This window comes from Myotis lucifugus, unplaced genomic scaffold (assembly GCF_000147115.1).
Source record: "Myotis lucifugus unplaced genomic scaffold, Myoluc2.0 scaffold_260, whole genome shotgun sequence".
In the NCBI taxonomy this organism is placed as follows: domain Eukaryota; kingdom Metazoa; phylum Chordata; class Mammalia; order Chiroptera; family Vespertilionidae; genus Myotis; species Myotis lucifugus.
The window spans coordinates 1725164-1736992 of NW_005871308.1; the positions used below are offsets into that span (position 1 = coordinate 1725164).

General features: G+C 45.5%; 1 pseudogene; it reads left to right on the top strand.

The window, feature by feature from the left end:
* Nucleotides 1-5328: 5328 nt before the first annotated feature.
* Nucleotides 5329-10991, top strand: LOC111827989 (annotated as a pseudogene).
* The last annotated feature ends 838 nt before the right edge of the window (nucleotides 10992-11829 follow it).

Below are 11829 nucleotides of genomic sequence, written 5' to 3' on the forward strand. Positions count from 1 at the left end.
ATGAGGGGAAATTGAAATTGAGAGAGAAGTATTTGGGAACAGTGTGTACTATCTGGCCTGGTGGCTCAGTTGGATAAAACATCGTCCTGTACACCAAAAGGTTGCGGGTTTGATTCCCAGTCAGGGCACATACCTAGGTTTGTGGGTTCAACCCCCAGTCAGGATGCATTGGGTAGGGGGACAACTGATCTATGTTTCTTTCTCTCTCTTCCTCTCTCTCTCAAATCAATGAAAACACCCTTGGGTGGGATTTAAAAAAAAAAGACTTGTCGCAATAGAGATACAAAAATCAAGGTTTATGTTTTAAACTGCAGTTGAACAAATTGAGTCTTTTCATCACATATTCAACTGCAGTGCAATATATCTGGACTATTGACAAGGTAATTAGTGGATTTGTTTTTAAATATGTCCCCTCCTCGGAGAAATGGCTGATTCCAGGGCAGGGGCAGGGGACGGGTGAGCCAGGAAGGTCTGTGGTACCAGAGTTGGGAAGTGCTCAAAACCCAAAAAGATGGGGGAGCGTCAGAGGAACCCAGGAGCCAAAAGCTCCCAATGGCCAAAGCAACAACAGTGAGAGCAATAAAATAGGCAACAGAGGATTAGCATAAAATACATATCTGTGAGTCCATACCGGTAGAAATAAGTGATTGACTAAAGAACAAACTGGGCCAAGAGAAGAGACAGATCTTCCAAATAGTCTATGTAGATTCTCCCTTCCCAGCTTACTAGTAATTAGCCCTCGTCTCATAGTAACTTTATTATTATTTTTTAAAAATATTTTATTGATTTTTTATAGAGAAGAAGGGAGAGGGATAGAGAGTTAGAAACATCGATGAGAGAGATCGATCAGCTGCCTCCCCGCACGCCCCCTACTGGGGATGTGCCTGCAACTAAGGTACATGCCCTTGACCGGAATCGAACCTGGGACCCTTCAGTCCTCAGGCCGATGCTCTATCCGCTGAGCCAAACCGGTTTGGCTCATAGCAACTTTGCAGTGGAGAGAGCTGACAGACACCATCTTGACCAAACCATCAAGGTTGACATCAGCAGCAGTAAGTTAGATGGTTATCATGTGCCCCCAACGTTATGTGATAAGGAGGGCACTTCCCTTCCCTGCTATTCTTCCCCCAAACCTGTAACCCCAGAGGAAAACATCAGACAAACCCCAGTTGAAGGACATGCTAGAAAATACTTGACCAGGACTCTCAAAACTGAAAGGGGCGTGAAAAGCACGGAGAGACAGAAATCACAGGCCAGAGGCTGGGAGACACGCCGACCGGAAGCAATATGGTTTCCTGGGTTGGGTCCTGGAACAGAGAGAGCATTGATGGAAAAGCCGGTTCAACTCAAATCCCATCTGGACTTTAGTTGACAGGGATGTACCAATGCTGTTTTATTTCTAGTTTATCTATTTTTTAATTGATTTTAGAGAGGAAGGGAGAGGGAGAGACAGAAACATCAATGATGAGAGAGAATCATTGATGGGCTGCCTCCCGCACGCCCTCTACCTGCAACCTGGGCATGTGCCCTGACCAGGAATCTAACCGTGACCTCCTGGTTGATAGGTTGACACTCAACCACTGAGCCACACCGGCCAGGCCTATTTCTAGTTTTGATGATGTGGCACCATGGTGTGAGGTAACATAGGGGAAACTGAAACTGCAAGCGAAGTATTTGGGAACAATCTGTACTATCTCTGCAGCCTCTGTGTAAATCTACAATTAATTCCAAAATTTAAAAGTTTATTTAAAAATATAATTTCATGGGCCTTGCAGGTAGTATAGGGCCAGATGTCGTTTTTCATTTCTATTGGTACATAGAAATGACCAAGTAGAATCATTTGGAGATAGTGTCCAAAGTCTAAACTTGGGGACTTTTTGTCTGTGGGGCTCTGCCCAGCTGGCCCTCCCACTCCCCTCCCCTATTTCAATTCAGCTCCCCCTGGTCCCTCTTTTCTGGACTATGAATGCTCACATTCTGCACTGTTAGGGTGGGGAAGCCCAAAACCTCTGTTTTATTCGCCGGGGAGACTGAGAGAGGGAGAGGGACTTGCCCCTGGTCACTTGGCAAGTTAATTTAGTCAAAGCTGAGAATGGAACCAGCCAGGCTTCCTCCACTCAAGCATTCCTGGCCCTGCTCGCCACAGACATGGGACCAGAGGCACGCAGGTGCTCCGAGTGCTGGTGCTGACTGTCCACCTGAGAAAGGCGCTGCCTAACAAGAAGGAATGGTAGCTCTCAGGTGTCTGTTGGGGAGTGTGGTTGCAGTGAAGTTTTCCCTTTGGCTTCACTGTGAATCCCACCTGGTTTGGAAGATCCAGGAAGAGGTGGGATCTAAAGGAAGGCAAAAGGGTGAGGCTGCCTGCTCCCCGCTCCCCTCTCCCCCTCCCCCTCCCCCTCTCCCCTAACCCCTCCAGAGCCACTGCCGAGAAGGGCTCAGAGGGAATGCTCTGCAGCCCTGAGAATGTGCAGAGGCGTTGGGTCCCAGCCTTGAGGTTGAACCCTTCCTGATTTGTACTGGACACAACTTCAGTGATTCACTGGGAGCTGCCAGAGAGGCCCTGGCCTTCCCTAGGGCCAAGAGACTGTGGGTTAGGGCTGAGGTGGCCCTGCTGCTCCGTGTGCTGGGGCGGACATTCTTGCCCTCTGGCCTGGGAGGGGCCTGCCCCTGTCCTCGGGCCCCACTTCTGCCTCCTCACTGTGTTCCCATCTGAACTGTAATGGTCTGGGCACCACCATCTCCCCACCTGACTGGTTCCTTAAAGACACATCCCTGGGGCAGGACCTGGCACAGGAGCTTGGTGAGTCAAGGCACGAGTGAGCCGGAGTGGTTCCAGGCATGTTCTGCTGTGGACATCTCTGTTACGCCCCCTTTTCCAAGTCCAGCTCATGGACGTCTCGTGTATGAAAAGGGCAGTCACAGGCCTAAGAACTCGGGAGCTCCTGTAATCTTATAAATAAGTCTCCAACTGAGCCATCTGTGAAGTCAGGTGGGAGTGGAGAGCTAAAAGCCGGACACGGCCCTAGCCGGTTTGGTTTAGTGGATGGAGCATTGGCCTGCGGACTGAAGGGTCCCAGGTTCAGTTCCCGTCAAGGGCACATGCCCGGATTGTGGGCTCAATCCCCAGTAGGGGCCATGTAGGAGGCAGCCGATCGATGATTCTCGTTCATCAATGATGTTTCTATCTCTCCCTCTTCCTTCCTCTCTGAAATCAATTTAAAAAAATAAGCCAGACATGGATGAACTAGGCCAGGGCTAACCACAGTCAGGAGCTTGCTGAGTCAGCTCATGTGGGCAGTGTGGCCACCCACAGATGGGGTTGTCATCGTGACCAGCTCACAAGATCCTGGAAGTCACTACTACGCAGCTCACATGCTGGTCAGAAGTTCTGACAGGCTGTTGGAGATGTCGCCGGCGAATAAACATGCCATAGGAAACTTGCCGGTTGTGTCTACAGCACCCTTGGCTCGATTCCCCCTTCGTAATAGTCCTGGGAATTTCCCAGCCTTGTGATCTGGTCAGAAATGACCCCATTCTAAGGGTTCGACTTAACTGGCTTAAGCAAATGAGAATATTGCATTTTCCCAGCTGTAGTAATTGGTTGGAAAAGGCACATGACCCCAGTCAGGCCAATCTGAGTCTCAATTCTGGGTCCTTCCTTTCTTCATCATCTCTTTTTTTTTTTTTTTTTTTTTTTTTTTTTTATAAGAGAACAAGATTACAGAGGTAGAAGAAGCACTATGTAGGAGAAATGAGCTTAGGAAGAAGTTATAGAGACCAAGGAAGGGCCCTAGGAGCTTGGGAGTGAGAAAGGGAATGGTAACATTACCCGGAGGTGGGCAGGGGGAAGGGGAAGGGGAAGGGAAAGGGAAAGGGAAAGGGAAAGGAAAAGGCGAAGGCGTGCTCCCAGGAAGGTGGAGAGTGTAGGGGAGGTCCCAGGGAGAGATCTCAATAGACTAGTCAGCAGCTTTCCATGTGTGTCCTTTCAGGGTCTAGGTCTCCTCTGAATGGTGGGTGCCGGGCAGGAGCCATTATTCAGTGCAGCTGGTCCTGAGGGCAGCCATGGGGTCGCTGGTCTGGTTTGATTGCTTTTCTGGGCCTAGAGCTGAAATACAGCTGAGGCCTAAATGTTATCTCTCGGGAGGAAAGGTCAGGGGGTCCAAACTGCATGACCAGGGATATGCTAGGGGAGAAAAGGTCACCCTAGGGCAGTGATGGCGAACCTATGACACGCGAACTCATTGTTTTGGTTGATTTTTCTTTGTTAAATGGCATTTGAATATATAAAATAAATATAAAAATATATATCTTTGTTTTACTATGGTTGCAAATATCAAAAAATTTCTATATGTGACACGGCACCAGAGTTAAGTTAGGGTTTTTCAAAATGCTGACATGCCGAGCTCAAAAGGTTCACCATCACTGCCCTAGGGTGAGATCCCACCATGTAATTGCTCTTTGTTAGTCACCCAGGGCTTTCCAGCCTGGGGACCTTCTGTACCTGAGCACCGTCCTTGCTCTGCTCATGTCTGCCTCACTGCCGACCACAGAAGGATGTGAGGAAATGAGTTATTTGGCACATTCATGCTAAGGGTGTTCATTGATAACACGTTTTTTGGAGAATATTAGAGTCATAGCTATGAAAAATTTAAATGTGCATAGTTTTCAACCCAGAAATTGTACTTCTAGAAATGTATGTTTACAGAAATACTAATATAGACACATAGATATACCAAGAATGTTCATGTAGCATAGCTTAAAATTGCCAAAAGAATATTTTTAAGTAAAAACAATGTAAACATGCCCAGCCAGTGTGCTCAGTGGTTGAGCATTGACCTACGAATCAGGTGGTCATGGTTCGATTCCTGGTCAGGGGACATGCCCGGGTTTTTGGCTCAGTCCCCACTAGGGGACATGCCGAAGGTAGCTGATTGATGATTCTCTCTCATCATTCTCTCTCCCTTCCTCTCTGAAATCAATAAAAATATACTAAAAAAATAAAACCAATGTAAACATCCATCAATGTGATATTTGACAATGGTTACATAAATGATATGCTCACTTATTTACACAGAAATACAGAGCCACTAAAAGAATGTGATTACTCCTTATATACCCACTTGGAATTCTGTTGTGAACTAAAAACAGTAAATGGTACAGTGTATAGTATCATACCATCTTTTTTTTCAAATGTATTTTTAAAAAAATTGATTTTAGAGAGGGAGGGAGAGGGAGAAGAGAGAGAGAGAGAGAGAGAGAGAGAGAAACATCGATGTAAGAGGAACACAGGTTGGTTGCTTCCAGCACGCACCTGACCAAACCTGTGAACAGGAATCGAACTAGCAACCTTCTGGTGCATGGGATGATGCCCAACCAACCTAGTCACATGGGCCATGGCCCCACTTTTGTTTTAAGTCCCGGTTGATGCATGTATACATTTATAGAGCTATATGTTGGCATAGCATTTTTTAAAAGGCTGAAAAAATGCATGAGAAGGTAGTGGGGATATGTGAAGTTGTTGCTTTTATGCGGTTTTCTAAATCTTTCAAGCATTCTATGTTAATATGTGTTAATCTTTTAATTGTACCTGAGAATGATAGAAAAGATTTTGCCTATACAAGCAAACTAAACTGCAAGCCCATCTTATTAATACTGAATTATGGTACAAAGGAAACAAAAATGAGAGTGTGTGAAGATTTTAAAACGAAAGTACCACTTTCTGTTTCCACTGAAAATTTTCAGTCAAATCAGGTAGAGATGTGGTATAGGACAGTAAAAGAAGTTAGGAACATTCCAGGACAAGCGGAGTAGGGAACTAAGACAGTTAAGCAGCAGTTTGCAGCTACCTAGTAAATCCTATCTTCCCTAAACCAAGAATACTTAAGAGTAAATGGGTGGCGCTTCTCCTCCCCAACCAGAGGGTACAGAGCTTAAATCACCCTCCTTAGGGAGATGGGTAGCAGAAATCCAGTTAGTGCCATTGGCCAGCCACACCCAAGGACAGATAAATGAAGACTTCCCCTTGAGCAAAGCAGCCCAGCCAAGCTCTCCTGTACTTCTTCTGTGCCCTTCCTGTTTCACTGTCCTAAGTGTGTTTTGCTGGGGTCAGTAAATTCTTGCTTGCTTTTCTACCCTTTGTCTCTTGATTGAAATCCTTCTTTCAAGGAGACAAGAATTGAGGTCTGGACTGTGGCTCCGGCGGGACATGGCGGGCGTGTTGAGCGTCGGGATGAACCTGGAGGCCCTTTCCCAGGCCATCAGTGCCCTCCAGGCGTGCGCTCCAGGGTGAGCAGGGTGTTCGACTGCCTGAGGAGGGCGTGCGCAGCAAGGGGACTCTGGAGGGGCGGGAGAAGGCCTTCATCGTACACATCCAGGACAGCTGGCACTTGGTCAACCGGGACCTCAAGTAGCTGGAACGTCTGAGCAATTTGCTAGGCCAGCCGCCTGAGAACCGGGCCTGGATCCTGGGTGGGACAAACTCCTCTCTGCAGGCAGCTCCTTCAAGCGTACACACGGCCCAACAAGCGCAGTGCCATGCAGGTCTGGCATCTGGGCTTCTGCATTAACAGTCATTGAAACGTCCCGCTACCCAGATGGGAGCGTCTGCGAAACGCTGACCGAAGGTGTAGCCCACCGCTCTCGTCCTGCCGCCTCAGTATGTTGAGGACGTGATCAGCCGCATCGATGGGATGTTTCCTGGAGTGTCCCTCCAGTTCTCCAGACCCATTGGAACGTCAGTAATGCTTCTGGTGACCTTGGGCAAGGTGTTGGACGTGACTGTCGTCATGCGGAGCCTGTTCATTGACCGAACGATAGTAAAGGGGGACCACGAAAACGTCCACGCAGAAGACGGCAAGCTGGATGTATGGTCCAAAGCCAACTCCAAGAGTTCCAGAAGGTGACAGACCGTGCCACCCCTGCCCGCTCTACTACCCGCTGCCCAGATGCCGGACGTCGTGGTCCGGTCCTTCATGACCTGGCTGAGAAGTTACATAAAGTTGTTCCAGGCCCCGTGCCAGCGCTGCGTGAAGTGCCTGCAGGACGGCCTCCCCGCCACATGGAGGGACTTCCGGACCCTCGAAGCCTTCCACGACACCTCCTGGGTCTTTTCTTTGAACTAACTGGGAAGCAAGCTCTCTGTTTCTCGCCCATCACAAATGAGAAAAGCAAGTAGTGCCAGGAAGTAGCTTCAGGAGGCCACCTTGTGACACAGCATAGGAAGCAGAGTCAAGGGACTCAAAGAACATAGGGCCTTGGTAATAGCTGCTGGATCAAGCCTTGCCTGAAACTACTCCCAGTTCTAGACTTTTTGTAAGTTCATAAATTCTGTCACTCACAACCAAAAATATCCTTTATAATGGTAACAATAATTACTTAGTAATTATTACTGGTAAGTATATAATAATTACCTAAATACAGCTTAGGGGATAAAATCTTACAAAATATGAGGTCTGTGGGAATGGTTTGGAAATAGTAAAACAGGCTTATTGATGAAAGGTCAGCAAGTTGTTGATCTTGTTCAAGTTTTACTATTTGGCACATGGTAAAGCTAAGGCTCAAAAGGTCATGAGATTTACCAGAGGTTTTATAGCTGCTCAGTAGGGCCTCTTGACTCGGCCCATTAGTTCTCCACGTTGAATGATCCTAATAGGAATGCTCAAATGCCTATCCATTCCTTGTGAAATCACTGCATATCTTTCTCTCTTACCTGTTTTTTCAAGAGGCAGAGAAAGAATGGCAATAATCCTCTCCTTTTGCAAATAGGAAGGCAGAGTCCAGAGAGACTTCAAGATTTGCCAAAAGTCCCACAGAGAGGCGGTGGTAGAGCTGGTTCCAGAGGCCGGAAGTCCTGAATGTCACTCGGGTTCAGCCCCCTCTAGCTCGCCCCTTGTGCCTCCATTAGGGAAGGAGGAAAGGTTAGGACCGTGGTCTGATCTGGCCGAGTGTTTAAAGAGGACTTTGAGTTGTAGGGCCCATAAAGTGATTGTGGTCCTTGGCTGAGGGGTCCTTTCCCCCAACCTCAGGGAAACCAAGGTTAGGAAGCTCAGAGAACACGGACGATATTTCTGTTGCCAGAGCCTCCAAAAGAGAGGCCAACCTAGAGAGATGGGGGGCTGCATGCATTAGATTCTGGCTTCACAATCCATGTGACCTCAGCTCTGATGCCTCCCCTCCCCTGTCCAAAGCCTCCCGTGGATCCTCCACCTTCTCAGTAGCCACAGGGTTGACTTGTGCAGCTGTACGGGGTCTGCACTGCATCATGGGGATTACGGTCTGAATGGCACCCCCTGGAGTTGTGCGGGTCACAGCTTGCACAGCCAACCATACACAGGGAGCCCAGGTTGCTCATTTCTAAACGTGTTTGGACTCCGGTCGTTTCCACAGCAATGAGTGACCTTACGGCCCCTTTGGTGAATACGAAAATAATTTCATCGTTTTTGTAAGATGAAGCTTATCTTGAGAACATTTATTTTAGATCAGCCTGACCCCAGCAATTGTATTAAAAGTTTACATTTAATAAGATTTACTATTTTTGAAGGCTACTTTTGACCCTTTCCTATTTCATAAATGGTGCCTCCTGTTTAATAGAATTTAAGTAATTTTGTGAGGGAAAATCAAGATTCATGGACAAATAAATGAAAAACATTTCATCAGGCTTGGTTTGGGAACCGAATGTATGCTGAAATTATCATTATAGATTGAAATTTAACTGCATGCTATGAATTAGAAAAGTAGATATACTTGCTTTCAGTGCTTGGGAGTTTAGAATTTTTGCATCTCATGCTCCATTTCTGTGATTTACCTAGTTATTTTGAAAACAAATTTTGTGCTTTGTTTCTAAACAAGGAGGTAAGAGAGGAGATATCATCTCTTCAAATAACCCATTTCAAGTATGAATAGCTGTTATTTCCAAAAGATGAAAAGCTAAAATGACTATATTTTCTCTTTCTAGTGTAGGTTTTGAAGTACTAGAGACATCTTAATGTTCTACATAAGGGTTTGGTTTTTTTTTTGAACAGGTGATACATTAACAATGCACTAGTAAAATATTCAAAAAGTACAGGTGTGTTTATAACAGAACCAACATCTTTTTCCCGCTGTCCTTAAAATGATTCTGCTCTCCAGGAACAACGGCCGTTAGCCGTTTCTTATGTATCTTTCCCGATAGAATCCATGCTGTTGCAAGCAAATATGTGCACGTATAGATTCTGCTTTGTTGCTCTTTATTTCTATACAGACGAGTCTCTCTACACTACCAACTGCACCTTGCTTTTCTCAATTTGTAATAAACCTTTGAGACAATTCCAATCAGTGTGCGTTACATGGCCTCGTCACTGAAAAAGACTCAGCTGAAAATCATTCCTTTCTAAGGATTGCTTAGGCCATTTTTGACTGATGGACATTCAGGTTGTTTCTGATCTTTAGCTATTGCAGTGTAGACCCTGGACTACTCACTGCTTTGCAATTGTGCAAACATGAAGTAGGATAAACCCGTCTTGCTGGGTCAAAGGGTGTATTAGTTTGCTAGGGCTACTGTAACATAGTACCAAAAACTAGGTGGTTAAGCAACAGAAATTTATTATTTCATGGTTCTGGAGGCCACAAGTCCAAGATCAAGGTGTGGGCAGGGTTGGTTGCTTCTGAGAGCTGTGAGGGAGAATCTTCCACCCGTGGTTTCTGGTGGTTTTGCTGGCAACGTTTGGTGTTCCTTGGCTTGTAGACACATCACCCCATCTCTGCCTTGATAGTCTCATGGTGTTCTGTGTGTGTATGTGTGTGTGTATGTGCATGCGTGTGTGTGTGTGTGTGTGTGTGTGTGTGTGTATGTGTGTGTGTGTCCCCTCATTTTCCTCTTTATAAGGACACCAGTCATATTGGGTTGGGGCCCACTCTACTCCAGTATGACCTCATCTTAATTATATCTGCAATGATCCTATTTCTAAATAAGGTTAAATTCTGAGGTATTAAGGGTTAGGACTTCAACATATAAGTTGGGGGGAGGCACAATTCAACCCATAACAGAGAGTACAAACATTTACTTTTAGAAAAATATTGCTAAGTTGCTCTTCATAGACATTACCTTCCCACCAGCAATGAGGAAACAGCCTGTGTCACCATCTCCTCGCCAGCACATCAGATCTGTTGATCCGTGACATCCTAGTAGATGAAAAATGGTATCTCATTGTAGTCCGGCTGGTATTTCACTTATTTTCTCATCTATTGCATTGCTTTTATGACCAGTTGTTTACATCTTTTGCCTAGTTTTCTATTGAATTATTGGTCTTGTATCCTTATTGATGTGTGGGTCTTTAAAGATGAGAAATTAGCTCTGTGTGATATATTTCAAATATTTTCTTTTCCTGTTAGTCAATTGTTTTTTGACTTTGTATATAAATTTCTTTTTCCTTTTTACCCAGGAAAAAAAATTTCAACTTTCTGTAGACAAGCAGATGATTCTCTTTATGGCGTGGAGGTTTTCTAAGCTACTCATGAAGGCCTTCTCTACTCAAGATTCTGACACAAATTCTTCCGTTGTTTTCTAGCATATTTATGGTTTCATTTTTATGTATAGTTTTTTTTGTATCTATTGGAATTAATTTTGGCATAGGTGTAAGGGCCCAACTGAGTTTTCCTGGGGATGAGCCCACAACCTGGGCATGTGCCCTGACTGGGAATTGAACCCTGACCTCCTGGTTCATAAGTTGATGCTCAACCACTGAGCCACACCGGCTGGACCTCCTTGGGTAATTTGCTTGACCTCTCTGTGCCACATTTTTAGCCCCAAACAAATGTGATCTCATCACATTTTAGTTTAGTCCCAAACTAATGTGATCTCAGGCTCCATCTATAGAGATATAAGGTTGAAGATGAGGGAGGTGATAGCTGAGGGTTGTGTTCAATTCTGGTTGACATACTTTTTTAATCCTCACCAGATGACATGCTTTCTATTGATTTTATTTAAAAAAATTTTTTTAAAAGATTTAATTTTTATTTTTTAAAAAATATTTTTTAAAAAGATATGTTTTTATTGATTTTGGGGAGAGAGAGAGAGAGAGAGAGAGAGAGAGAGAGAGAGAGAGAGAGGCATTGATGTGTGAGAGAAACATCAATTGGTTGCCTACTGCATGCACTCCAATGGGGTTCAAACCTGCAACCCGGGTATGTGCCCTGATGGGAATTGAACCTGCAACCTTTTCGGTGCATGGGAAGATGCTCCAACCAACTGAACCACCCGGCAGGGGGCTGGTTGCCATACTTTTGAGGGGACAGGGAGAGACCAGAGTCCAACTTGTGGAGGGTAAAGGATAGTGAGCACATGGGGTTACTGACCTTGGAGAAGAGATACTCAGAGGGGCAGAGGCAGGAGCAGTAGCACAACCCTGCCTGGCTTCAAGGGCCGAACTGGAGTCCTGGGGGCAACAAGGGGCTGAGCACCAACTCTGACCGCCAGAACCATCCCACACTGCGAAGGATTGCGATGAGAGGCAGTGGACACCCCATCGCCGGTGGTGCACAAGTAGACGGAGGAAAGGCCTCGCTTCAGGCTCTCAGTTTCAACAAAAAATTCTAGACCCTGCGGACAGGAATTCTTGTTCGCTATATACATCCATATTATAGTCAACAGATACGTAACCCATATTTCCCCTATTTAAAAGTATACTTTAAGCATGAATATTACTGAAATTGGGACTTTCTTACAATCATTGTGCACATTTAATGCACCCTTCTTTCTGAAAAGTTGTTATTCAAGCATTTGTGAATTAGCAAGATGGAGTGTGTGATTCAGGAGGTTTTTTGACAATCTGTGTTTCATCTTACACTTGTCCC